This window comes from Schistocerca serialis, chromosome 12 (genome assembly GCF_023864345.2).
Source record: "Schistocerca serialis cubense isolate TAMUIC-IGC-003099 chromosome 12, iqSchSeri2.2, whole genome shotgun sequence".
NCBI lineage: Eukaryota > Metazoa > Arthropoda > Insecta > Orthoptera > Acrididae > Schistocerca > Schistocerca serialis.
Genome location: NC_064649.1, coordinates 31,835,308 through 31,861,508, shown reverse-complemented (window position 1 = coordinate 31,861,508; position 26,201 = coordinate 31,835,308). Strand labels below are relative to the sequence as shown.

Sequence of the window (26,201 nt, the reverse complement as noted above, 5' to 3'; positions counted from 1 at the left end):
CCATGGAGGTGTACGTGAATGGACCTCGAGGAGAGGTGGTAATGGGAAGGACTCCAATTCAGAAAGAAGGTACTGGACGCGAACCGCAAGTCGTAAGCCCTCACCTGGGGCTCCGATGCGGGAGATGAACCGCCGTGGTTGGGAAAAGACGGTAATGCGGATACGAAGTCGAACTACAAACGTGTGCAACGTAACTGGCGAGCGCTTGTGCACGCCTAACCTTCAGTGGAGGGACTCCGGCCTCCACCAGGACACTGGTCACTGAACTCGTTCTGAAAGCTCCCCTCGCTAGGCGAACGCCACAGTGGTGCATTGGATGGAGTAAACGCAACGCTGAGGGCGCCGCCGAACCGTAAACCTGACTCTCATAGTCAAAGCAGGATTGGACAAGGGCTCTGTAGAGCTGCAGCAGAGTAGAGCGATCTGCACCCCAGTTGCTCAGGCAGCTGAGGACATTGAGGCGCTGCCAGTACTTCAGCTGACGAAGATGAGGTAGCCAAGCCAATCGGGCGTCGAAAACCAGTCCTAAGAATCGATACGTCTCCATTACAGTGAGTGGATCGTTATTAAGGTAAATTTCTGGTTTTGGATGAACGGTGCGACGCCGAAAGAAATGCATGACATACGATTTTGCGGCTGAAAACTGTAAGTCGTGGACTAGAGCCCATGACTGCGCCTTGTGGATGGCTCCCTGTAGGCGCCGCTCAGCAACACCAGTGCCGGAGGAGCAGTAAGAAATGCAGAACTCATCCGCATACGGAGGAGGTGAGACCGACGGCCCTACAGCTACTGCTACACTGTTAATAGCCATTAAAAACAGAGGGACCCTCAGTAGCCCTGCGGAACGCCATTCTCCTGAATACGGGGGGGGGGGGGGGGGGGGGGGGGGAACTGTGGGAGGCACCGACTTGGACACGGAGCGACAAGATGTTTCGGATAAAAATCAGGAGTGGGCCCCAGAGACCCCACTCATACAATGTGGCAAGGATATGATGTCGCCAGGTTGTGTAGTATGCTTTACGAAAGTCAAGGAGTATTAAGCTTCCGCATGCATGTAGTCTTCAGGTGGCGAATATAGGGCACTCAAATCAAGTAACAGCAGAATGGGACGTCAGGAGAGCTGGGTCACTTCTATCGTGGATTAGTCACTTAACAAATCCTGCCTAGATTGCCGACCTGAAACCAATGGAAAAAGCTTAGGAATGTGCTAAAACGTTTAATTCCCTCCAGATCACAGTAGCCAGCCTGAGACTGTACCCTGTCATACAGCAACATCTGTGAGGCGATGCTTTGTAGATACTGACATTCCTAAAATAAACCCTGCCGAAATTCCCCACCTGAAACCAATGGAGCATCTTTAGGAAGATTTAGAACGGCCAATTCGCTTAAGAGCCTTCTCTCATCATCAATATACATGTTTTCAAGCGAATCCTGACGATACAGTTTAGTAACGTGATGGTATATACCTCTCAGGGTCCTTAGGAAACCTTAAAAAAAGACATGTGGTATCTTTTCCTTGTTCTTGCTGCAATTTATTGCGCTGGGCTACGTTCCCATTTGTAAAAACCATTGTACAAACCAAAATTAACAACTACTGTTCGCTTTCGTTTTGACAATCGCGACGAACTCAACAGTTTAACTTACTGGCCGCTTGGCCCAGTAGCCAACAGAATCGAGGCGAAGTGTCGCGACTGTTATGTTACACTGTGGGTGTTACGAACTGCGCACGAAGTTCAGCAAGGTATCCACTCATGTTGGTGTAACAGTGTGATGAGAACTGATGGAATGTGTTCAAAAATGTTCAGATGTGTGTGAAATCTTATGGGACTTAACTGCTAAGGTCATCAGTCCCTAAGCTTACACACTACTTAACCTAAAATAATCCTAAGGACAAACACACACATCCATGCCCGAAGGAGGACTCGAACCTCCGCCGGGACCAGCCGCACAGTCCATGACTGCAGCGCCTTAGACTGCTCGGCTAATCCCGCGCGGCGATGGAATGTGATGGCATGTAACTGAGTGCGAAATAGTCTGTCGTGGAGCTTATCGTGAAACCGGATATCCTTTAAGGTGTAGCTTCAGATAGTGGGATAATATTTTTCATAGGCACCAAAAAAAAATTCCAGAGGTTGAACTTGTCCAGTGGTTCCAGGTGGTATGAACTGCAATGTCACACACTTTTCACGGGGAATAGTTTGCTCTAAAGCAGTAAGGTATTTACATGAAGACCAGGAATGGAGCAAAAAAAATGGTTCAAATGGCTCTAAGCACTATGGGACTTAACATCTGAGGTCATCAGTCCCCTAGAACTTAGAACTATTTAAACCTAACTAACCTAAGGACATCACACACATCCATGCCCGAGGCAGGATTCGAACCTGCGACCGTAGCGGTCGCGCGGTTCCAGACTGTAGCGCCTAGAACCGCTCGGACACCCTGGCCGGCAGAATGGAGCAGAAGCAAGTTATTTTGACTATCTATTGGCCAAAAGCAGTGCTCATGCTGTAGCTGTAGCTCCTTTACGTCCATTTTCCCACTCTTTGTTGCTGTGATATGGATACTCCCTACTGCCCTTACACGATCACGCACACGACAAAGAATCGTAGGGCAGAACACCTCCAATTTCTCGCAGCAGAACAAATAACTTTCCAGCCACTTTCATCACCCAAATAAACAGTTGGCATAATTATATGCAAATGTGTTAAGAATGTAGGACCTCAAACGGGTACCACAGGAAATTTTAATTTCCTGCCGGCCGGGGTGGCCGAGTGGTTCTAGGCGCTACAGTTTGGAACCGCGCGACCGCTACGGTCGCAGGTTCGAATCCTCCCTCGAGCATGGATGTGTATGATGTCCTCAGGTTAGCTAGGATTAAGTAGTTCTAAGTTCTGGGGGACTGATGACCTCAGAAGTTAAGTCCCATAGTGCTTAGAGCCATTTGAACCATTTAATTTCCTCTATCTACACTTTTGCAAATCATTTCATAAAACTTTGTCTGCATGACCAGGAGTGATTCAGGATTCACACTCATAGCAATGGAAGTTCAAAAACACAGCAAAATAAATTTTTTTACATGCGATATTTTATCATTTTTCACGTACTATGCGCTGCATTTTTTGCTATAGGTACACTTTCCTTCGTAAGTAAGAGAGATTCTTCGATGAATTTTGTACAACATACAAACCATACTTACAGGTGTATGAAACTAGAATTTATTTCATTTATGAAAAAATGAATAAGTTATTTCATTTCAAACTTCATATTTAGAAAAAACTCAAATTTTATCGTTAATTAACTCAATTTTTACCAGAGTTTTTAATATATTTGCAAAATTCTAGGGTTTCATAGACCTGTAATTATGGTTTGTATACTGTCCAAAATTCATCGAAGAATCTCTGTTACTTACGAAGAAAAGGCACAGCAGACGTTGCAAACCCTAAGCGAGCCCGCTACACCACCATCAGTCGGGACTGGACAGATGCCACAGAAACCCCGGACATGAGATTATACATTTCGGGACGACTGGAGGCTGTTCTGAATGCCAACGGCTTGTCAACACCGTTTTAGGCATGCACTCTCTCTGTATAACATTGATGATGGTAGTCTGTTTAGGGGCTGGGGTGCGAGCCAACTACTTGAGAATTGAGCACCGCAGCATCTACATGGAGGTTCTGCAAAGAAATATTGAGTGGTCTCGGCTGCTTCGAAAGGAATGGGAAGGAAAACTGCATTGAGAGTAAATCGAAGAAAGATGAAAGTAATGAAAAATAGCAGAAATGACAACAGCTAAATAAATAAATGTCGTGTGACTAGGGCCTCCCGTCGGGTAGACCGTTCGCCGGGTGCAAGTCTTTCGATTTGACGCCACTTCGTCGACTTGCGCGTCGATGGGGATGAAAGTATGATGATTAGGACAGCACCTCACCCAGACCCTGGGCGGAGAAAATCTCCGACCGAGCCGGGAATCGAAGCCGGGCCCTTTGGATTGATATTCTGTCGCGCTGATCACTTTGTTTTAATCTCATTTTGTTCGCTTTCGTTCATTGCATCTGCTCGGGGAGGAAGTCTTGAGACACCCGTTTAAGTACGTCTTTGATCGGTTAACTCAGTTTTTGTTTTTATTACAGAGGGCAGCTGACCGAACACCCTGAGCAACCGCGCCGGTGATGAAATGATGATGATTAGGACAACACCCAGTCCCTGGGTGGAGAAAATGTCCGATCCAGCCGGGAATCGAACCCGGGCCCTTAGGACTGAACAGCTCAGCTACCGGGGCCGGACATGATAATAGGTAGAAACCCAACATAAGGATTGACAGTCACAGAGTAGACAAAGCTATAGAATTTGCTACCTAGGCAGCAAAATAACCCAGGTCGAACAGAGCAACGGTAACAGCAAAAGCAGACTAGCAGTGGCAAAAAGGGCATTCCTGGCCGAGAGAAGTCTACTAGTATCAAACATAGCCCTTCATTTGAGGACGGAATTTCTGAGAATCTACGTTTGGAGCACAGCAGTGTGTGGTAGTGAAACATGGACTGTGGGTAAAGCGGAACAGAAGAAACTGTAAGCATCTGAGATGATGTACTACAGACGAATGTTGAAAATTAGGTGGACTGATAAGGTAAAGAACAAGGAAGTTTCGCACAGAATCGGAAAGGGACATGTGGAAAAAGCGACAAGAAAAAGGGACAGGATAATAGGACATCCGTTAAGATATCAGGGAATGGCTTCCATGGTACTAGAGAGAGCTGTAGAGGGCAAAAACTGTAGAGAACGACAGAGATTGGAATATATTCCAGTACGTAGGTTGCAGCTGCTAGTCTAAGATGAAAAAGTAGGCACAGGAGAGGAATTCGTGGTGGGCCTCACCAAACCAGTCAGAAGACTGGTGACTCCTAAAATTGACCTTCGTACATCCATAGTTGAAATGGAGGACACTGGGACGTCAGCTGGTATACATTTATATTAAAAATGAAGAAATTCCTCCAACTGAATTTAAGGTGTCGATTTTATTTTAGCAACTAGTTTCAACGTTGTAACGTTATCTTCAGGCCTATACAGTTGTTGACGTCAACTGCGTGCGGCTGATACTAGAAGTCAGTGGTGAGATACGGATGTACTCCGTGTGGAAGGTGTTTAGTAACTAGTATGAAGTTTACACCGTCAGTTCGTACTAGTTACTAAACACCTTCCACACGGAGCACGTCCGTATCTCACCACTGACTTCTAGTATCAGCCGCACGCAGTTGACGTCAACAAGTGTATGGGCCTGAAGATGACGTTGTTACAACGTTGAAACTAGTTGCCAAAATAAAATCGACACCTTAAATACAGCTGGAGGAATTTCTTCATTTTTAATATATAAATATAAACACAAAACTGACAGCTGCTCGGCGTGGTGAGTTGTGAGGTCAGCTATGCGTAGTCGAGTGGCGATGGAGCGGTCTGTCCGCGCTGCAAAAGCGACGAGGGCGGGTGATGGGGAGGGGGGAGAGGGGTGGGGCAGCGTGTGACGCAACAGCTGTCTGCGGAATGTGGGGCAGGCGGCGGCCTTGCGGAGGAGTGGACGAGGGGGGCGCTCCGATTCCCCGTTACACCTCAGAAATGAGCTCCCTATACTCGGTTTAAAGTCTCCAGCGAGTCCAAACTCGCCATCTCCATAAACACGGAGATTCGCCTTACCCATCTCCGCCGCTGCCCACTTGGCCGAGAAACCAGTCACGTGGGTCACTGTCGGCTAGGAGTGGACCGTACCAGCCCAGCGCAGAAAAGAGAGCGAGCACAGGTGGTCGCGGAATTGCCGGAACACGTGCAACTGTTAGAATGACCGTTATTATATACCAATACAATGACTAATCGAGATCAAGGAAAAAATTCGCTTCACCAAGAAAGTGCAGTGAGACATAAACGAAAGTTGGTACGAGTTGTTACGTTTGTGACTTACCAAACGGGAGAGCGCTGGTAGATAGACACAATAAAAAAACACACAAACACACACACAAATATAAAGCTTTCATCAGGAAAGAGGGAAGGAGAGGGAAAGACGAAAGGATGTGGGTTTTAAGGGAGAGGGCAAGAAGTCATTCCAATCCCGGGAGCGGAAAGACTTACCTTAGGGGGGACACACACACATATCCATCAGCACATGTGTTGATAATGATAGTGACACGAAGCCAGGTCAGGCGGTGTTTCAGTGTTGTCCATCCGAGTTTTGTGATCGCTTCCATGGTTTTTTTACTGACATGTGGCCGTGCATTGTCGTACAACAGCAAAACATTGCGCGCTTGTGTATACCTGTCCCTTTTGCCCCCTAAGGTAAGTCTTTCCGCTCCCGGGATTGGAATGACTCCTTACCCACTCCCTTAAAACCCACATCCTTTAGTCTTTCCCTCTCCTTCCCTCTTTCCTGATGAAGCAACCGTGGGTTGCGAAAGCTTAATATTTGTGTGTGTGTTTGCGTGTTTTTTATTGTGTCTATCTACCAGCGCTTTCCCGTTTGGTATTTATTTTTTGTTAGATCATGATTCTCTCTCTCTCTCTCTCAGGGATATTATCTTTTCTTATCACTTTTACTTACGTGCGTAAGTAAATATGAAACACGTTCTTGAAGGGCCGCTGTTATTCATGTACCAACTTTAGATTTTGAACGCGATGACTGAAGTATAGTTGCCGTTAACTGAATTGAATGTAATTTTGTTAATTTCTATTTATTGATTGCAAAGCAAGCCTCGAGAGAATTTTGACTGTTGCCGTTGAGAGGCCAAGATAAAACTTACTGAACTCGTGGAATCTGTATAATATAAAAAAAATGAACTTTAACGTAAATTATCTGTCACAATTTATAAAGGTTCATACAACGAAATATCTCGCATTTACAGTTACTATTAACACTTTGTAAAATAATAATTCGGCCTCGTAATGGCCTTCCAGAGGCTGCATTGGAAGACGAGCTTCCCGCAGAGCAAATTACTGAAAAAAATGCTTATTAAAAGTAATTAGCCGCTGCGACCATTTGAGGTGACAACTATTATAAAGAAATTCATTTTGTGATAACAATAATTAATTTGTTTTAGCAGAATACCGAATAACTTACATAAAATATGTGTAGCCGCTCAATGGCTGCCTTCCGTATCGCGAAACAAAACAATGTGTGTACCATAGAATACGTCCGTCCTCCTTGGCCGTACAATCGCGTCTCTTTACGATCCTTTTTTATTTTCATAGACATCTTTTAAATAAAGATGTTACTCTTAAACTATCGCTGCATATCAGTTGTTTCAAGAACATTAACTGTATCTTTTACACTAATTATGTTCATAAAATACGATAGCCCGCATCTCGTGGTCGTGCGGTAGCGTTCTCGCTTCCCACGCCCGGGTTCCCGGGTTCGATTCCCGGCGGGGTCAGGGATTTTTCTCTGCCTCGTGATGGCTGGGTGTTGTGTGATGTCCTTAGATTAGTTAGGTTTAAGTAGTTCTAAGATCTAGGGGACTGATGACCGTAGATGTTAAGTCCCATAGTGCTCAGAGCCATTTGAACCATAAAATACGATAAGTGTTATTTCACCCTTAACACTTCACAAAACTGTTCACTGTTTACAACCGATAAAATGTCAATATTTATGTGACGCACCGTCACAGCGTGAGTGTACATCTGAAAGATAATATCTATTCAGATCTTCCGCTAGTCGCTAACAGCGCCACTATGAGAATGCAAATCAGGTTTGCTTGAAATACGCGCTGCAAAGGTCGTGAGCGCTTGTTAACTTTCAGATTGCACACGGTGAGTTGACATTAGTCCAGAACGCCCTTATCAACACCTCAGCAGGTCGTGTAAGAGGGCTACAAGATGCTGAATATTTCTTCTGCGATACTGCAGAAAAACTTGGCAGGAATGTAGCCACTGTACATGATTGCCGGCAGCGGAGGTCACAGGAATGTACGGTCGCAAGAAGACCGGGATCCGGACGGCCACGTGGCACTGCCGAAAGCGAAGCACGCGGTGTTTGGCGTATCACTGGTACATCATACTGCACCCGCAGCAGCAATTTTAGCAGCATGAGCCGAGGTAAAAATTGCTGTTTTGAAGAGCACGCCGCAGCGCGTAGTATGAAGCAGTCGCCCTCCGTTTCTGGCGGTGGCGCCGCTGTGGCAATCGCAGCTTTGGTGTGAAAGGAGAAAGGTTGCCAGTTCACGTGCATTTAAGGGGCGCTATGAGCTCGCCAGTGGGTCAGTCTGGAGTCTCGTCACCAGCTTGCTGGTCTGTCTCTCGTCCGAATTTGTGAGGCAGTTAGTGTCTGTCTGTCGTCCAGAGCGCTAGTATGTCTTTCGTTCGGATCAATCTTTCAAGCCGGAAAGATGAGAGTCTTTCCACTCCGCCAGTAAGAGAACTCAGCGAGTGGTCGTCCGGTCGGGGCTTAGTTCCTGCATCTGAGTCTGCGTGTTAGGCCGCCAGTCTGCTCGATTTTGCTCAGGCAATGGTCACTGGCGGTTGGACCGATCGGTTGGTCGGTCGCGCACTGAAACACAAGATGACTTGTCCGTCTTGAGCGTCGGCGCGTGTGAGGTCGCCACGTGAGTCCAGTGGGCCGCGCAGTATAGCGAGGGGCAGTCGCTTCGCGGCGACACGAGAGCAACAGGAGTCAACCCACGACATCAGTCTGGCCGGTGCGAGCTGCGACGCCGTGAGACGGGAGATCGGCGCGGCTTCCTGCGTCCGTTGAAGCGGCTGGCAGCGGACGGTTCGGGAGAGCGTTTTGGGGGTGCTGCGCCAGCTCTTCTCGAGAAATTGCAGTTTGTTAGAAGTTAAGTGATTGGTGACATGTTGTTTGATTTACTCTTCTTAAATTCTATTTGTTTTCTTGGTGAGGTCACCAGCCGTTTTGCTTTGGGGTCGTCCCACCATTCTTCTCCGTTTGCCCACCCGCGGGAAGGTGGTTGTTTATAAATTGGATGGTCCGTTTTTCCCTTGTGGAGTAAGGGGCGGGTTAGAGCAACCTGCGGTTCGGGTTGATCGGAAATCTCCCTATCAATTTGCCGTACGTTAGTAGCTGCCTCTGTCATGTTTGTCGGATTCGGTGTGTTAACGAATTTATTGCTTGGAGTGTAACGGCCTAATTCCTGAAATATATTTTGATCTTGCCTATCACCTTGAGAGGCGGTATAAGTGTACTGTGGAGCATGTTAACTCGTTTGGCCAACCTTGTATAATTTTATATAAGATTGCATTTCATGGGCTTTTATTTAAATGGTCATTTTAGTATATAAAGCTGCCACTCTTCCACCGTAAGACTTTCTTAGAAGTTAAAATCAAGTTGCACCTGCGGTGGCAAGTTAATATTTTAATTTTAGTGTTTTGTACATTTCCATCCCTCCTACAGGGTGCATAGTTTATGTGCTTGTGTGAATTGTTAAAACTCTCAGTTTAAAGTAATCTGGTGTGTTGCAGATTTGCACCAGTGTAGTCTTTCAGGGGTTGTTGTGAGCGGTCATAACTATGGCCGTGTCAGAAGGGAGCGGCAAGGTTCTCAGCCCGAAAGCTCATACACTCAAAAATTTGTTCTTTCCGCCTCTGAATAAATTGTAATTTGATATTTAGAGGGTGCTTTCTGATAATTTTAAATCTGTTCTTGAAAAAACGCTTTTAGGAATAAAATTCCCATTTGTTAAAAGCAATTTGATTAGGATATCATCAGTTACTCCCTGGCAACTACTTCCGACCTCACGTAGTGTGATTAAATGTGTTAATGTTCTTGATGAATCGCTAGTAAATAAAATAAAATTTTAAGAATATTCTTTGAAAAGAAATCCACGGTTCACAGCAGTTGGCACCACAGTGGCGCAACGAACTGCCACAAAAAGGTTATTTAGAGAACAGCCAGAAGCCCTGTAGCGTGCATTCCCAAACCACCGCCATCTGCGACTTCAGTGGTGTCAAGAAGCGCTCACTAGCGGACAGGGTGGAGAACGGTTGTGTTTTCTGATGAAAGCTGGTTCTGCCTCGTTACCAGTGACGGACGTGTTCTGGCCAGAAAGAGACCAGCTGAGGGCCTGCAAGCAACCTGTACCTGCTAGAAACACTGGACGTACTCTTGGAGTAGTTACCGCTTCGGTCGTAGGTTCGAATCCTGCCTCGGGCATGGATGTGTGTGATGTCCTTAGGTTAGTTAGGTTTAAGTAGTTCTAAGTTCTAGGGGACTGATGACCACAGCAGTTAAGTCCCATAGTGCTCAGTCATTTGAACCATTTTTTGGAGTAGATATGGTGCGGAGTGTGACAGCAGTACTCTCGCGACTAATCCACGCGCCCTGACTACAAATCTGTACATCAATCTGGTGATTCGACCTGTTGTGCTGCCATTCATGAACAGCATTCCAGCGCGTATTTTCCAACAGGACAACGCTGTTGAAATCCAACATGATCAACGGTATGTCGCCTCTGACTGCTCCATCACCAGATCTATCTCCAATCGAGCATGTATGGAGCATCATCTGACGAAAACTCCAGGGTCATCCACAAACAGCATTAAACCATCCGTGATTGACTGACCTGCTAGCCAAGGTGGCCGAGCGGTTCTAGGCGCTTCAGTCCAGAACAGCGCGACTGCTAAGGTCGCAGGTTCCAATCTTGCCTCTGGCATGGATGTGTGTGACGTCCTTAGGTTAGTTAGGTTTAAGTAGTTCTAAGTTCTAGGGGACTGATGACCTCAAATGTTAAGTCCCATAGTGCTCAAAGCCATTTGAACCATTTGATTGACCAAGTGCAACAGGTATGGAACTCCATCCCATAAATTGACATCTGGCACGCGTACAATACAATGCATACACGTTTACGTGGTTGCATTCAACATTATGGCGGTTACACCAGTTTCTAATGTACCAGCATTTCAAATTTGCAATGACTTATCTCGCCCTTACATTAATCTTCACTTCAGTATGTTACCTAGACCAATCTAGTCCCGAAATTTCATTACTGTGCATTAATTATTCATTGGTGTTGCGATTTTTTTTCAGTCAATGTATATAAAGTCTCAACATGCATATCCTGATCACCCAACACAGATAGTGAAAAACCTTTACAAAAATACGCGCAGTGTAATAAAGGTAGGAATAAATCACAAGAAATAACTACTAAGCAAGTATAAGAGTGTCGGCTATTTCCTATTCTTTGTAACATTTACAATCACTACATTCTTTGTAAATGGAAATGTAAAATCCAGTCTGATCAAAAATTGTTTTCGATAATTCAGTTTTAGAACCAGTCTCTCAAATCTCTAATTTAGGCTGTGCTAAAAGTGTTGATTTTCAATCTGATATAGAAAATGATGCACACAAATTATAAGCAGTCTGTGGTACCATTAGAGAAACACTGTTACGAAGTAGACAAAGAAACCACAATGAAATTCTGCAAGTTATGTCGGTTCTACGTTATCCTATGGAAGCGAAAGCTGGGTTAAAGAAAAAAGAAAAAAGAAAATAAAATTCAGTCAGCGGAGATGAGATTCCTAACCAAGATGAATGGCTGACAAGAAGAGAGATTATTACAAATGAAGATATTAGAACACAAATATTTTCAACGTGAATGAAAAAATTCGAAAATACCGTGAATATTGGAGACACCACCTCATGAGAATGACAGGTCACAGAATTACCCAAAAGATCCTGAATTACAAGCCGAATGTGAAGAGAGATATCGGAAGACACTCTAAAAAATGGCAAAGATGTTGTTTGTGCGTTTGAAACCGGCAACACCCTAATCCTTGAAAGGAAGATGATACATATTTGTGTACGCATATATCTACAAAAAATTTTCGAAGTTTGCTGTATGCGATACTACCGCTACATGTATATAATTGTCACCTCAGTATATACCGTTAGGAGACCACCTCGAAAATACTAATCAATATCAGGACCATCTCTCCACGTTACAGTTTTGTTTTGGGGATGTCTTGGGGAATGTTTCTTCAAATTCAGTCAAGGGAAGAACGGGCGAGACAAGAGCGTGTTTACGCAGAGCATTTTTCTAGGGAAACATTCTTGCCAGACCGCTGCCGACAGCGAGAGACTGGAGTAAGAGCTATCTACTGATGGCCCTTGTGCTGGTATTGAATGATTTCCTACGTTTTGGCGGTGTAATTGTTTTTAGGGTCCGTTTCACGCTATTGAAACAGCACGAGACAAAATATTGGTAAAGGGACATGTAAAAATTTGTAACTTCCTGTAGGTGATGCATGTCTTGTGTGTTTGTGCAGATAGTAGAGTACCTTGTACAGGGTCTTCGGGACGTATCGGCAAAGATCATCCGTCACCCCAGAGAGAACCGCAGAGCTCTGGAGCCAGAGACCATCGTGCACCAGCTGGCCGCTGGAAGAACGACCGACGGCTGTATGTTGCTCATTGTTAATTGTTAAGGAATAATGGTGGGAGGGATAAAATGGTTCAGCTATGGTTTTATGTTCGAGGAATGTGGAGTTGCTGTCGAGGAGCAGTGAGAGATACTTACAGAATGACAATTATTGAACTATATGAAACAAACGTACATTCTAAAGGTGGCAGGGATAAAATACAGGGAGCGAAAGGCTATTTACAATTTGTACAGAAACCAGACGGCAGTTATAAGAGTTGAGGGGCATGAAAGAGAAGCAGTGATTGGGAAGGGAGTGAGACAGGGTTGTAGCCTCTCCCCGATGCTATTCAATCTGTATATTGAGCAACCAGTAAAGGAAACAAAAGAAAAATTCGGATTAGGTATTAAAATCCGTGGAGAAGAAATAAAAACTTTGCGGTTCGCCGATGACATTGTAATTCTGTCAGAGACAGCAAAGGGTTTGGAAGAGCAGTTCAACGGAATGGACAGTGTCTTGAAGGCAGGATATAAGATGAACATCAACAAAAGCAAAACGAGGATCATGGAATGTAGTCGAATTAAGTCGGGTGATGCTGATGGAATTAGATTAGGAAATGAGACACTTAAAGTAGTAGATGAGTTTTGCTATTTGGGGAGCAAAATAACTGATGATGGTCGTAGCAGAGAGGATATAAAATGTAGACTGGCAATGGCAAGGAAAGCGTTTCTGAAGAAGATAAATTTGTTAACATCGAGTATAGATTTAAGTGTCAGGAAGTCTTTTCTGAAAGTATTTGTATGGAGTGTAGCCATGTATGGAAGTGAAACATGGACGATAAATAGTTTGAACAAGAAGAGAAGAGAAGCTTTCGAAATGTGGTGCTACAGAAGAATGCTGAAGATTAGGTGGGTAGATCACATAACTAATGAGGAGGTATTGAATAGAATTGGGGAGGAGTTTGTGGTTAGAAGAAGGGATCGGTTGGTAGGATATGTTCTGAGGCATCAAGGGATCACCAATTTAATATTGCAGGGCAGCGTGGAGGGTAGAGAGACAAAGAGATGAATACACTAAGCAGATTCAGAAGGATGTAGGCTGCAGTACGTACTGGGAGAAGAAGCAGCTTGCACAGGATAGAGTAGCATGGAGAGCTGCATCAAACCAGTCTCAGGACTGAAGACCACCACCACAACAACAACAACAACAACGGTTATCCAGCTTCATGGTTCTCATTTACAGTTTGCCTACCTAACGGCTTCCAGGGGAAAGAACAATTTGAATTTCAGTATTCCTCGTAATTATGGGCCGAATTTCAAAATTTAAAATGCTGCGATAATCTATTCATTAAGTGATGCAAGCTTACGTTAAAGGTTTGATTCAGTGAGATAAGTGCTACAAGTAGGATCTGTGCAATATAGTGGAAGGCAATGTGACTCGCGACAGGAAAATTACCCAGAAAATACTCACCCAGTAATTTAGATTTAGAGTATTTTGCGACTTCAGACAAACTTTACACAAATTTGTAATTTCAGACATTTATGAAGTCCATTCTCTCTTACAGCCGTAATGACAAATATTCCACACATTAACACTCCATTTGTAAAGTAGTCACAAGTTTGAAACTGTTTTATACATTGAAGTTCGATTCTTAAAGGATTTGATATCTACTCATATCGTACGACTGCAGTTTCTATATTTACATCACTTCTAAGACGTGAGAGCAACTGCAGTCTCTCGTGCCCGATTTTGAATCTAAACCCTTCAAATGGAAATAGACGCCAGACACTTACGTTCCATAGCTTTTTATAGCGATTACAGCAGCATGCACATATTTACCTTGCCTCTTACAACTCAATAACGAGATGCAGAATAGGAAACTCGTCAACGTACCTGAAACAAATGAGAAAGAGACAGTTAGCGCAAGAATACTGAACGTGTCGTATAAGGCAAAACGCTATCATTGTGTGCTGCGAAACCAAAAGCATAAACAATATAGTGGTGTCATTAAAATTGAGAGAGCTATAAAAACATATGAAGGCCTTTTTGAATAGTGGTACACTTCCATTTCTGTTCATTTCGAGTTATACGAGGGTTAACACTAGAACTACCGGACTTCGCCGTACCTTTAGTAGTCCCATGTGGGTTATTATTTACCGACAGCAGGAAACCACCGTTTTATTTGTATTTGGGTGGTGTTTCGAGTGTCGCCTTGTTGACAATTCGTTCAGGAAGACTCTAAAGTGTAACCAAATGATAATTTGGACTCTAAAGCAAATAGTACACTGTCGAACATAAATTTTCAGAAAAAAACTTTTATTTATTTTAAGTTTTACAGAAGTAATTCCACAATCTTTCACCAATCATCGTTAAAACAAATAAGAAAAAGAACGTTACAATGTTTTTCTTTATAAAAAGATTGGAACAGAATCGAAACCATATCGTTTATTTGAGTGCCAATAGTATTTTTACTTCAACACAAGTAAGGTAAGTACTAAGTATGAGGGAATTAGATTAGGAAATGAGACGCTTAAAGTAGTAGATGAGTTTTGCTATTTGGGGAGCAAAATAACTGATGATGGTCGAAGTAGAGAGGATATAAAATGTAGACTGGCAATGGCAAGGAAAGCATTTCTGAAGAAGAGGAATTTGTTAACATCGAGTATTGATTTAAGTGTCAGGAAGTCATTTCTGAAAGTATTTGTATGGAGTGTAGCCATGTATGGAAGTGAAACATGGACGATAAATAGTTTAGACAAGAAGAGAATAGAAGCTTTCGAAATGTGGTGCTACAGAAGAATGCTGAAGATTAGATGGGTAGATTACATAACTAATGAGGAGGTATTGAATAGAATTGGGGAGAAGAGGAGTTTGTGGCACAACTTGACAAAAAAAGGGACCGGTTAGTAGGACATGTTCTGAGGCATCAAGGGATCACATATTTAGCATTGGAGGGCAGCGTGGAAGGTAAAAATCGTAGAGGGAGACCAAGGGATGGATACACTAAGCAGATTCAGAAGGATGTAGGTTGCAGTAAGTACTGGGAGATGAAGCAGCTTGCACAGGATAGAGTAGCATGGAGAGCTGCATCAAACCAGTCTCAGGACTGAAGACCACAACAACAACAACAACAACAACAACAAGTATATGTGAAATCTTTTATAACGCAGCAGGTGACTATAATGCTCTGCGTGTTTTCTTGCTTGTTTCATTCAAAGAACTAAAACATAGGAACAAATAACTTCAGTCTATAATTATAAACATTTGAAAATATTTAAGAACAAAGACTTGAGAGAATTGCCAAAACTGGGGTAGGCTCACAGTTCAGACATTCGAGGAGAGATTTTGTTTGACAGCTTTTGCACACATCTGTAGCACTTGAAGCATACGTCCGACGTTTTATTTCCCCCTGTTGTTCGGAGGAAACCTGAACTGGACAACACCTCTATTTCCATATCGGCCAGCGCCGATATCGAGTGTCTGCAAGGAGACGCTGGTTCCTCTCTGTAGTTTGTAGGGGGCACCAGGCTTATCTGCTACTTTTCAAAGTCTCGTCGTGAAATCATGGTGTGAGCGTTGATCATGGCAGGGTCAAGAATGTTGTAAAAGACGTGCACGGGCCGTGGGTGGGTGCCAGCTCAGACGCTGTAGTGTTCAGCTATTTGGTCAACTATGTCGGCTCCATCCTGAGTTTCATTATAAAAGTTCACAGTTTCTGGAATTTTCTTCTCACGATTCTCATTTACCTGACATCCAGCATGTATGTTACTCAGAATAAGGATTTTTTTTTTACTTCTTCCCTTGGTATGTTGGGACAAGATTGTCGCCTGACTTATAAGTGGGTTTGATACAATGCCTAGTCTCCACTTCCCACCTCAGGTCTGTGAGCGACCTCCGAAGTGTGCCAACTAAACTTGTTCCTTTTTGTTTCAGCTCATCTGCCAGTTGAGGTGAAGTTGTGAAGTTACGTAACGGCGACGCGCCTGACATCTGCTGTCGTGGAACAGAACTACAGCAGTGCACAGACAGCAACGTAGGAGGGGGAGGGGGGGGGCTTCACCACTGTATAATATGTTATTCAGTAGCTTCCCAGTGTCACTCCCTATTTCAGTATGTCGCCAGTCCATAGAAAACAGAAAGCCACGCTGATATAAAATATCGCTCGACCTTCGAATTCTTCGTATTTCAATTTTTTTTTTTTTTTTTTTTTTTTGCCCAAAGTGTCGTAATCTCGTGAATAAAGTCGAGGGACGCCCAAAAACTATTTAGTGTCACAAAACCAGTAATACAGACATCAGTTTGCGTTAAACTGCATATGGGTCAAAAATGACCCACATGGTACTACTGGTATAACAGGCAAATTTTTCCTGCTTCTAGGTGCGCTAAGGGGATGGTATTTTGGTGAGGTGTTCAACACGAAAAAACGAATAAAGTCACGGGAGAGTTTGAACCTGTGATGATTATACAGGGGGTTAGGGTCCTCGAAAACAGCTCGTGGGTCAAAAATTACCCACGTGGTCCTTCCTGCGTTAAACATAATTAAGTGATGACAATAGAAAGAAACCGTAAGCCCTTGCAACAAATAATTGTCTGTAATATTTCAGATGCCAACGGCCTTGCCGCAGTGGTAACACCGGTTCCCGTCAGATCACCGAAGTTAAGCGCTGTCGGGCTCGGCTAGCACTTGGATGGGTGACCATCCGGTCTGCCGAGCGCTGTTGGCAAGCGGGGTGCACTCAGCGCTTGTGAGGCAAACTGAGGAGCTACTTGACCGAGAAGTAGCGGCTCCAGTCTCGGATACTGACATACGGCGGGAGAGGGGTGTGCTGACCAGATGCCCCTCCATATCCGCATCCACTGACGCTTGTGGGCTGAGGATGACACGGCGGCCAGTCGGTACCTTTGGGCCTTCATGGTCTGTGCTGGAGGGGGGAGAGAAAAAAATATTTCAGATATCCTAGTCAGAGATTTGTCATCACCCAACTATGTTTAAGCCTCATTATCTCGAAATGAACATAACTGAAGGTGTACCACTATTGCAATAAAGCCTTTATATACAAGGGGCGTTGCTGCAGCGTACATGCAACTTCGATGCGGGTATGTAAGCACCGACATGTAGTCAAGAGATTAGCGTGCTATTCGTGTTTTCTGACCTGCGTCCTGTAAGTGCTGGAACGTTATTACCAAATGTATAGAAACAGGACCAACGTGCTAATATTTCTTTCTTGGCTACCAAAGACTGGCAGACATCCATCACAGAATGAAGAATGTTTATGGGGCAGCATGTTTGTCGAAAACCACCGTAGTGGAATGGTGCGCCAAGTCCCGTACCGCTTCATGATTATGCACGTCCCCATACCGCAAATATCGTACCGCAGAACTTGCGCCATCTCAAGTGGGACACATTCGAGCACGCGCCCCATAGTCCTGATCTCTTCCCATACGATTATTACGCCGTCGGTGCATTAGAAATGGTTCAAATGGCTCTGAGCACTATGGGACTCAACATCTGATGTCATCAGTCCCCTAGAACTTAGAACTACTTAAACCTAACTAACCTAAGGACATCACACACATCCATGCCGAAGGCAGGATTCGAACCGTAGCGGTGGTGCGGTTCCAGACTGAAGCGCCTAGAACCGGTCGGTCACACAGGCCGGCGCTGCATTAGAAAAATTTCTTGACCGGCTGACGATTCCTGTCCGACGAGGATGTCAGCAGGCAGTTGTTCTACAAGCAGCAGGGCACGGTGTTTTATCAAACGAGTGTCTCCAACTCGGTGCGCCGATGGCGTTGTCGTAACCGGACGGCGGTCGCAGCGTACTTAGGTGGCTCTCAGTCGAATAGGAACCGATGTGGCATTTCTCAGCTCCACCGACTCTTTGGCTGAGGAATACGTCGGCAACAGAGTCTACTTGAGGTTTATTAAGTCTCTGTTGTTGCAAAAAATACAAAAATACATGGGTATCAAGCAAGGGAGGTAGAAATGACGAAACGAGCTTCTGGATTGGTATCTTTTTATTTTATTACTTCCTTCCGAGTCCGAGTTTTCATCAGCATGTCGAAAAGCACAGGCACTGGGTCATAATTTTCAATGAGCATAGGCTATAAATGAGGCTTACTGGATACTCATATTACCAGAACAAATGGCCCGCCTTCCCTATCACTTTGACTCTAATCATGAAAAGGCGCCAGTTTGTTATTGGTCAAATCGAACCCTCAGTTTGCGTTACCCGTAACACTGTAAGTGACAATCAGTAAGCCATGACAGACTAACTATCCACAGTACACAGATAGGACAGGTAAGAATGCAAGTCCTTGTTAGTGTACAAGCTTTACTGTACAGATTCTTTCACTCACATAATTTTCTGCAGTCGGCTGGCAGGAACTCTCGACCTGTTGAACTCTAGCCTGCTTGTCAACTAGTGATCTCTTTATATCGCGTTGGGACCGTTTGCTTATAGATGGTACATCACCGCATTGCATTTTTACTTCAATTCAGCCAGCTCGAAAGAAGCTGTGTTTTAATTCTCATCATCTCACACTGGGCTGGGGAAAGTGTCAAGCACTGTACATCTCCATCTGGTTTACCAGGCTCTACTTGTCAAAATTCTTACCAAGATGACTTTTCTTTTTAACAGTCCCTTCATGATTCGGTCATTATAGCCTGGTTGACTCAATGCTCACGACGATTTTGCCTGACTAGCACACCAATTCTCTACTTAGAGACTTTTGAACTTTTTGATTGTCTCTTCCACCACACATAACAGAGCGAGACAGGAGTGTGGGCAGCAACCAGGAGTGAGTAGGGAAGGAAGGGGGAGAAAGTAGGGAAGGAAGGGGGAGAAAGTAGGGAAGGAAGGGGGAGAAAGTAGGGAAGGAAGGGGGAGAAAGTAGGGAAGGAAGGGGGAGAAAGTAGGGAGGGGGAGAAAGTAGGGAGGGGGAGAAAGTAGGGAGGGGGAGAAAGTAGGGAGGGGGAGAAAGTAGGGAGGGGGAGGTGACGAGGCAATGTAGAGCAGTACACAGAGGAGAGTCCCCGGAAGATAGAGAAATAGACACACACTCCGTTGTGCAGGAGACATTCATTCTAGGGCAGTATAGTCACACACAAAAACAGAGAATCATTGCCACAAAAGCTATAAAGGAAGAAAGTACGATCAGCCATTTTATGATGCGTCTTTTTTCTCGCTGGGTATTTACAAGTAGCTAAGTTTGCTCGCATTTAAGAGCTGCGCGACGTGAGGCTTAAGTGCTGGTGTTCCTTGTACATCGTGTTGTTTTGCCTTTGAGCTACAGCTGTCAATGGGCTTATTACAATCGCAATAACGCCCACCCAAGTCTGCAGCAATAGTATTACGTCACACTTGAGACAAATGTAATCAGGTTTCCGAGCTGATGTGGCCGTCAGTTCACAAGTCTTGTGAAGGAACTGCATAAAACGGGATAAGGTGAAACAGAGATTTGAGTACCCTCATGTAATGTCAGACGCAGAAGACAGGCTCGCAGAACGATGTAACTTTGTATATATAGAACAAGTTCCAGTTGTCTAGGTAGAACGACCACCTTGGTACGAGGTATCGGGCAAAGTAAACCGCCATATTGTAATCCAAAACAATCTCTGGTTTATCTATACCTTGTCACTGGTTCCAAGATCGTGCATAGTTAAAAGTAATTTAACTGCCTTGTTTTGTTTCGCCACATACGAAACTAGGATCACATCATTCTGAAAACTAAATGAAGAGGAGTGGATAGCCCTACATATTCCAAGTGAAAATTCTGGTGGAATCTTGCGTTTCTTTTTTCTCTATGTGCCGAAGCATGTTAGTTGCTTTTTCGAAAGGGAGTGGGCTAAGGAATAACTAGTGTATCAATTATACATTGTAACGTTTCTTCCTGAGCCTTCAGTGTGAGTAACTAGCCTTCATACACCACAGGAAGAATTAGAAACATCGTATGGCCCTTTAGGTTGTTTTCCACAATGTACTTTAATGTTACTAGTGAAGAATGTTTTATCATCCGCTAAAACAAAATTCTTTGTCCCGTACTTCTCCGGTTTGTTCGGGATATACTGAACAAAAGAACAGCGACACCGGAAAGCCTGCAACTTTTTGTCTACTGTCACAAATTGTCCTACATTATAAGAGATCTTGCAGTTCACCAAAAAGGCATCCAATATTTTCCTTACTGCAGCTAGTTTATCAGTTACTCTTCTTTTTTGACTTTAACTCCTGTCGTCGAAACGGGCACATTGTAAAAGGAGCAGCTCTCGTACCCTCCATACCAGTACCATCTGCTGTCCATAGTTCAATGACATTTGTGTGGTTTGCTTTCTTAGTCCCGATGAGGTACAATTATCCCAACAACGCCATTATTTCACATCTTTTAGTTTTCTTAGCGTCCCTTTCTCTGGAATACTGTACACATTCTTTCTTAGTTTGAATGTATATGTTTGTGTATAAGCGTTGCCCATAAAGCCTCTGTTTCACTCGTGACCCCTCTGGCGACACGTGTAGCCCCAGGGAATATTTTCCCAATATTCTTGCTTTTTGTTTACAAAGTCACATTAGGGCATATTTTATTCCATTTACACCTTTGTCCCTCCCAATAAAAATACCACCAGTGGAGAGTGGCTCTTCACAGTCATCATCTGAATCGAGGCCACTTCGTGTGATAAACTCCTCTCCTTCTTCAGAGTCGTCATCGTTTTCGTTGTCTGGTACAGAGTTGAACTCTGGACCCTCGTTGAGTAACCAATCAAGCTCGTTGTCTGTCAGCTTTGATCTCACCCTGCACAGCGATATACCTGCTTGTCACGCGTTGTCTTTTGATTCGATTAAAAAGGAATGAAATAAAAGTGAAGGAAAAATTGTATTGTATATTAACCGGGGGCCTAGAAACGGCGGGGAGGCTCTGTCCCCGCCACAGCAGCAGTGGTCCACTTCAACCCTCTGCCGCCCCACACCGAATCACTCTTTCAGGGGTTATTGTGCGGTTCGGCCCGCGGTGGACACCCCCCCCCCCCCCCCCACCCCTCACACCCAGGGAACGTCTCACACCAGACGAGTGTAACCCCTATGCCATGTTTTCGTGGTAGAGTAATGGTGGTGTACGCGTACGTGAACTTGTTTGCGCAGCAATCGCCGACATAGTGGAGGCGGAATAAGGGGAACCAGCCCGCATTCGCCGGTGCAGATGGAAAACCGCCTAAAAACCATCCACAGACTGGCCGGCTTACCGGACCTCGACACAAGTCCGCCGGGCGGATTCGTGCCGGGGACCAGGAGCTCCTTCCCAGTGCGGAAAGCCGTGCGTTAGACCACACGGGAAGGAAATATTACTTACATGACGGGGCGTGTGACGTACTTTGTACACTAAGATGACACACTCGCGGTTTATTTTAAATTACTGTAGCTCACGTGAACCTATGACAACACAACTTCTCACTATGCTAGCTGTAACAATAATGCAGGAACAGGTAGGGGCTTGCTATTGCGAAACAACAACGAAACTATGCTGTTTGAGGCTTTCCCGGCGCTGCATTTGCTTGATAGGTTCCAGGGAATTACGCCGGATAATATTTCAGCGAGACAACTGCCCGTCATCTTCAGGTGCTGAGAAGCTCGCCAATTTATATGCTGGCTTTTTAGAACGGCGCAGGCGCCAGCGGGGCATAACGTCATCGAAGACCAATCGTAGACAGCGTCGAATACCAGAGCCCTCTGCTGGAGAAACGGGTCGCGGTCTGCGGATGAGCGCCGCGGCGCGGGAAATGCGGCCGGGAGCGACGGACCCCGTTCGCGCGCGCGAGGTGTTGGCGCGTGATTTAAGCATCTGCCTGTTGATTCATGTGTGGAATGAAATGGACAACCGTTTCGATGTTTCTCGTGCAACGCATTGTATTAATGTTGAGTGTATGGTATAGAGTCTGGGCGAACATAAAACTGTGTCTTGCTCTATCCAATTACATGCGCAGTGTTTTTCTATTTTGCATACTTTGTTGTAAACAAATGAAATCTGTCCTTCGTTCTTGAATCGTCCCGTATTTTTAACCGTTTCAGATCCGAATTTCTTCTGAAGGAAGAGTAATTTTCCTACATGCTCTAATGGTTTTAATGATTTTAGGTGCAAGATGTATAAACATTTGCTGGCCGGAGTGGCCGAGCGGTTCTAGGCGCTACAGTCTGGCACCGCGCGGTCGCAGGTTCGAATCCTGCCTCGGGCATGGATGTGTGTGCTGTCCTTAGGTTAGTTAGGTTTAAGTAGTTCAAAGTTCTAGGGGACTGATGACCTCAGAAGTTAAGTCCCATAGTGCTCAGAGCCATTTGAACCATTTTATAAACATTTAGGTACCCCTTTTCAAAACATGATTTGTAAGCCTGGCTTCTTTTTATGGATTAAATTAGTTAATTCTGAAATATTCACTGTTGTAATAAATAAACTGACCATTCAATAATTCCCATGCAAAATAATGGTAATAATATTCAGTAATACAGAGGAGTATATAGGGTGACAACTATTGATCTATATGAAAAAGAAACGAAAATTAGCTACAAACTGCTGTGTGCACAAACCTTATTCAATATATAAATGGCACTTCAGATATTCCCATTTAGGTTATGAAATGCTCGATATGCCTAGCATCATTGGCAATGATGTCGCGTAGTCGAATAGCGAAATTCTACAAGACCCACTGAAGTGTCGGAAGATCTATGCTGTGGATGACCTCCTGAATGGCTGTTTTCAGCTCAGCTGTTGTTTTGGGGTTATTGCTGTACACCTTGTCTTTAATACAGCTCAACACAAAGGAGTCGTATGTGTTCAGATCCGGAGAATATGGCGGCCAATCGGGGGCCATACCAGTGGCCTCTGGGTACCCCAGAACCAGAATGCGGTCCGCCAAGTGCTCCTCCAGGACATCAAACACTCTCCTGCTTCGATGGGGTCGAACTCCGTCTTGCATGAATCACATCTTGTCGAAATCAGGGTCACTTTGGATAATGGGGATCAAATCATCTTCCAAAGCCTTCACGTACCGTTCGCTAGTCACCGTGCCATCAAGGAATATCGCACTGATTATTCCGTGACCGGTTACTGCACACCACACAGTCATCCATTTAGGATGAAGAGATTCCTCGGTCGCGAAATGCGATATCTCAGTCCCCCAAATGAGCCAATTTTGCTTATTGACGAACCTATCCAAATGAAAGTAGGCTTCGTCGCTAAAGCAAAAGCCCATGCGTATACTAATTCCCATCATGCCTCGCGGCCAACCGTGCAGTTTGAACGTCCTAACGCCAACCTTCCAGAAGTTATGATGATTTTATTTCATACAGTTCAATAATTGTCACCCTGTAATTAACTAATCACTTCCGTATATTCTGGAGGTCAGAAGCCGGTGCCTACTGCTACATTCATTCGATTGTTAATATTTTTATAAACAGGTCGCAGCACTTGTACGTGCTGAAAAGGCTGAACATTCACAAAAGTGTACAAGAGGTTTCTACTGAGGCAAAACATTTCTCTTGCAGGTAATACACAGCAAACAATGAACACAACTGTAGCCAATTAGTCTGAAAGGGTTGAATTAAATAAACGTCACTTCTGGGACAACTGATGCGTCAGTCTCCCGATATCGCGGTATACACTGACGAAAAAGAAAGAAGTAGCCAAAATCAAAAGAATCATTAATGTAGGGTAATAATATGTCGAAAATACATTTGTCTAGGTAACATATTTAAGTGATTAACATTGTTTGATCACAGGTATATGTATTCGCAAGATACGCCACTGCAAATGTGAAATGATGGTACATGAATAAGCGATATAACCCCTTTAACGTTGAATCCAAGAATGCAAACGTGCATAGATTGTGTTGCACAGGTGCCGGACGTCAATTTGTGCGATGGAGTTCCAAGCCTGTTGTACTTGATAACAAATCAAAATAAAAATACACGGACTGTTAATGCTGGCCGGCCGGAGTGACCGAGCGGTTCTAGGCGCTACAGTCTGGAGCCGCGCGACCGCTACGGTCTGATGACCTAAGCAGTTAAGTCCCATAGTACTCAGAGCCATTTGAACCATTTGTTAATGCTGTTTTGGATGACGCTGTGCTCGATTGATGACAGTTCCAGTGATGGAGCAGGGCAAGGCACTCTGCAGAGCATGTTGGATTACAACATCTGTATATGGGCGAGCGTTATTCTGTTGGAGAACACCCACTGGAACACTGTTCATGAATGGCAACACAATAGGTCGAATCACCAGATTGACGTACAAATTTGTGGCCAGGGCGAGTGGGATGATCAAGAGAATACTCCTGTGTCAAACGAAATCGCACCCTAGACCTTAAGTCCAGCAGTAGGTCAAGCTCGTCTAGCAAGCAGACAATTTGGTTGCAGGCCCTCAATTTCCCTGCTCCTAACCCATGGCCAACAGTCACACCATGGTAGAATCCTGCTCTCCCATGAGCTCTCACTTGACACCACAGAAGCCGCAAATGGCGGTGGTTCGGATCAGTTGAATGCACGCTGGCTCGGAGTTGTCCTTGAAGTAACCGATTTGTAACAGTTCCTTCTGTCACTGTGGCGCCACCTGCTACTTAAGTCACTGCTGCAGATGCAGTAGTATGCGCCACGGCCATACGCCGAACACGATGGTCTTCCTTCTCGCTGTTGCCACGGATCCCGGCCTTCGTGGCTGCTGCTGCCGCCAGTAGTCATGTACAGTGGCTACGTACTTGGCAAGTCTTTCTACTGTACCGCATAAGCAACATCCAGATTCTCGCAACCCTATTACAGGACCTCATTTAGACTCAGGCGTAGATCGTGGCACCTCGTCGCCTTGAAGACATTCTCGGCTAATATCGACTCGCGAAGTCGAATCTCAAAGCTAACTATCGCTCACGACCGTTTCTGCGTCTATTTAAGTGAAACCTGATTTGCAACTTCATAGTGGCGCTACTAGAGCCAATCTTAAGCGACGGGCAAGAGATCTGAGATATCTTTCAGATGTAGAAATAGGCCTACCAACTACCGTTTATGTCGCACAACTCTTGGTTTTGTGATTTTGTTTTCCGTCAGAGTATTACACTGAAGCCCCAAAGAAATTGGTATAGGCATGCGTATTGGAATACAGAGATATGTAAATAGAATACGCGCTGCAGTTGGCGACAACAAGCGACTGGTGTTGTTAGATCGGTTACTGCTGCTACAGTGGCAGGTTATCAAGATTTAAATGAGTTTGAACGTGATGTTATCGTCGGCGCACGAACAATGGGACACAGTATCTCCGAGGTAGTGATGAAGTGGGGATTTTCCCGTACGACCAATCCATGATTGTACCGACAATATGAGGAATCTGGTAGAACATCAAATCTCCGACGTCGCTGCGGCCGGAAAAAGATCCTGCAAGAACGGTACCAAAGACGGCTGAAGAGCGTTACAGAAGTGCAACCCTTCCGCTAATTGTTGCAGATTTCGATGTTGCGCCATCGACAAGTGTCACCGTGGAAACCATTCAACGAAACATCATCAAAATGGGCTTTCGGGGCGAAAGGTCCACTCCTGTACGCTTGATGACTGCACAACACAAAACTTTACGTCTTGCCTAAGGCCTCGCCGACATTAGCTGTGAATATATGTTGTCCCAGCAGAGGTGTCTCGTTTCAAATTGCTTCGAGAGGTTGCGTGTGTACGGGTATGGAGACAACTTTCTGAATGCATGGACCCTGCATGTCAGCAGGGGACTGTTCAAGCTGGTGGAGGCTCTGTAATGGTGGGCGGCGTGTGCAGTTGGAGTGATATGGGACCCCTGATACGAGTCTGGCAAACGATACGTACATAAGCATCGTGTCTGAT

At 44.8% G+C, this 26,201-nt stretch overlaps 1 protein-coding gene and 1 pseudogene across 1 annotated transcript in view; one reads left to right on the top strand and one right to left on the bottom strand.

Moving 5' to 3' along the window:
- LOC126428414 (calcium-binding mitochondrial carrier protein Aralar1) overlaps positions 1-26,201 on the bottom strand; it is a 704,653-nt gene that overhangs the window by 651,632 nt on the left and 26,820 nt on the right. The gene's annotated exons all lie outside the window — the stretch shown is intronic.
- LOC126428676 (5S ribosomal RNA) lies at positions 16,952-17,069 on the top strand (annotated as a pseudogene).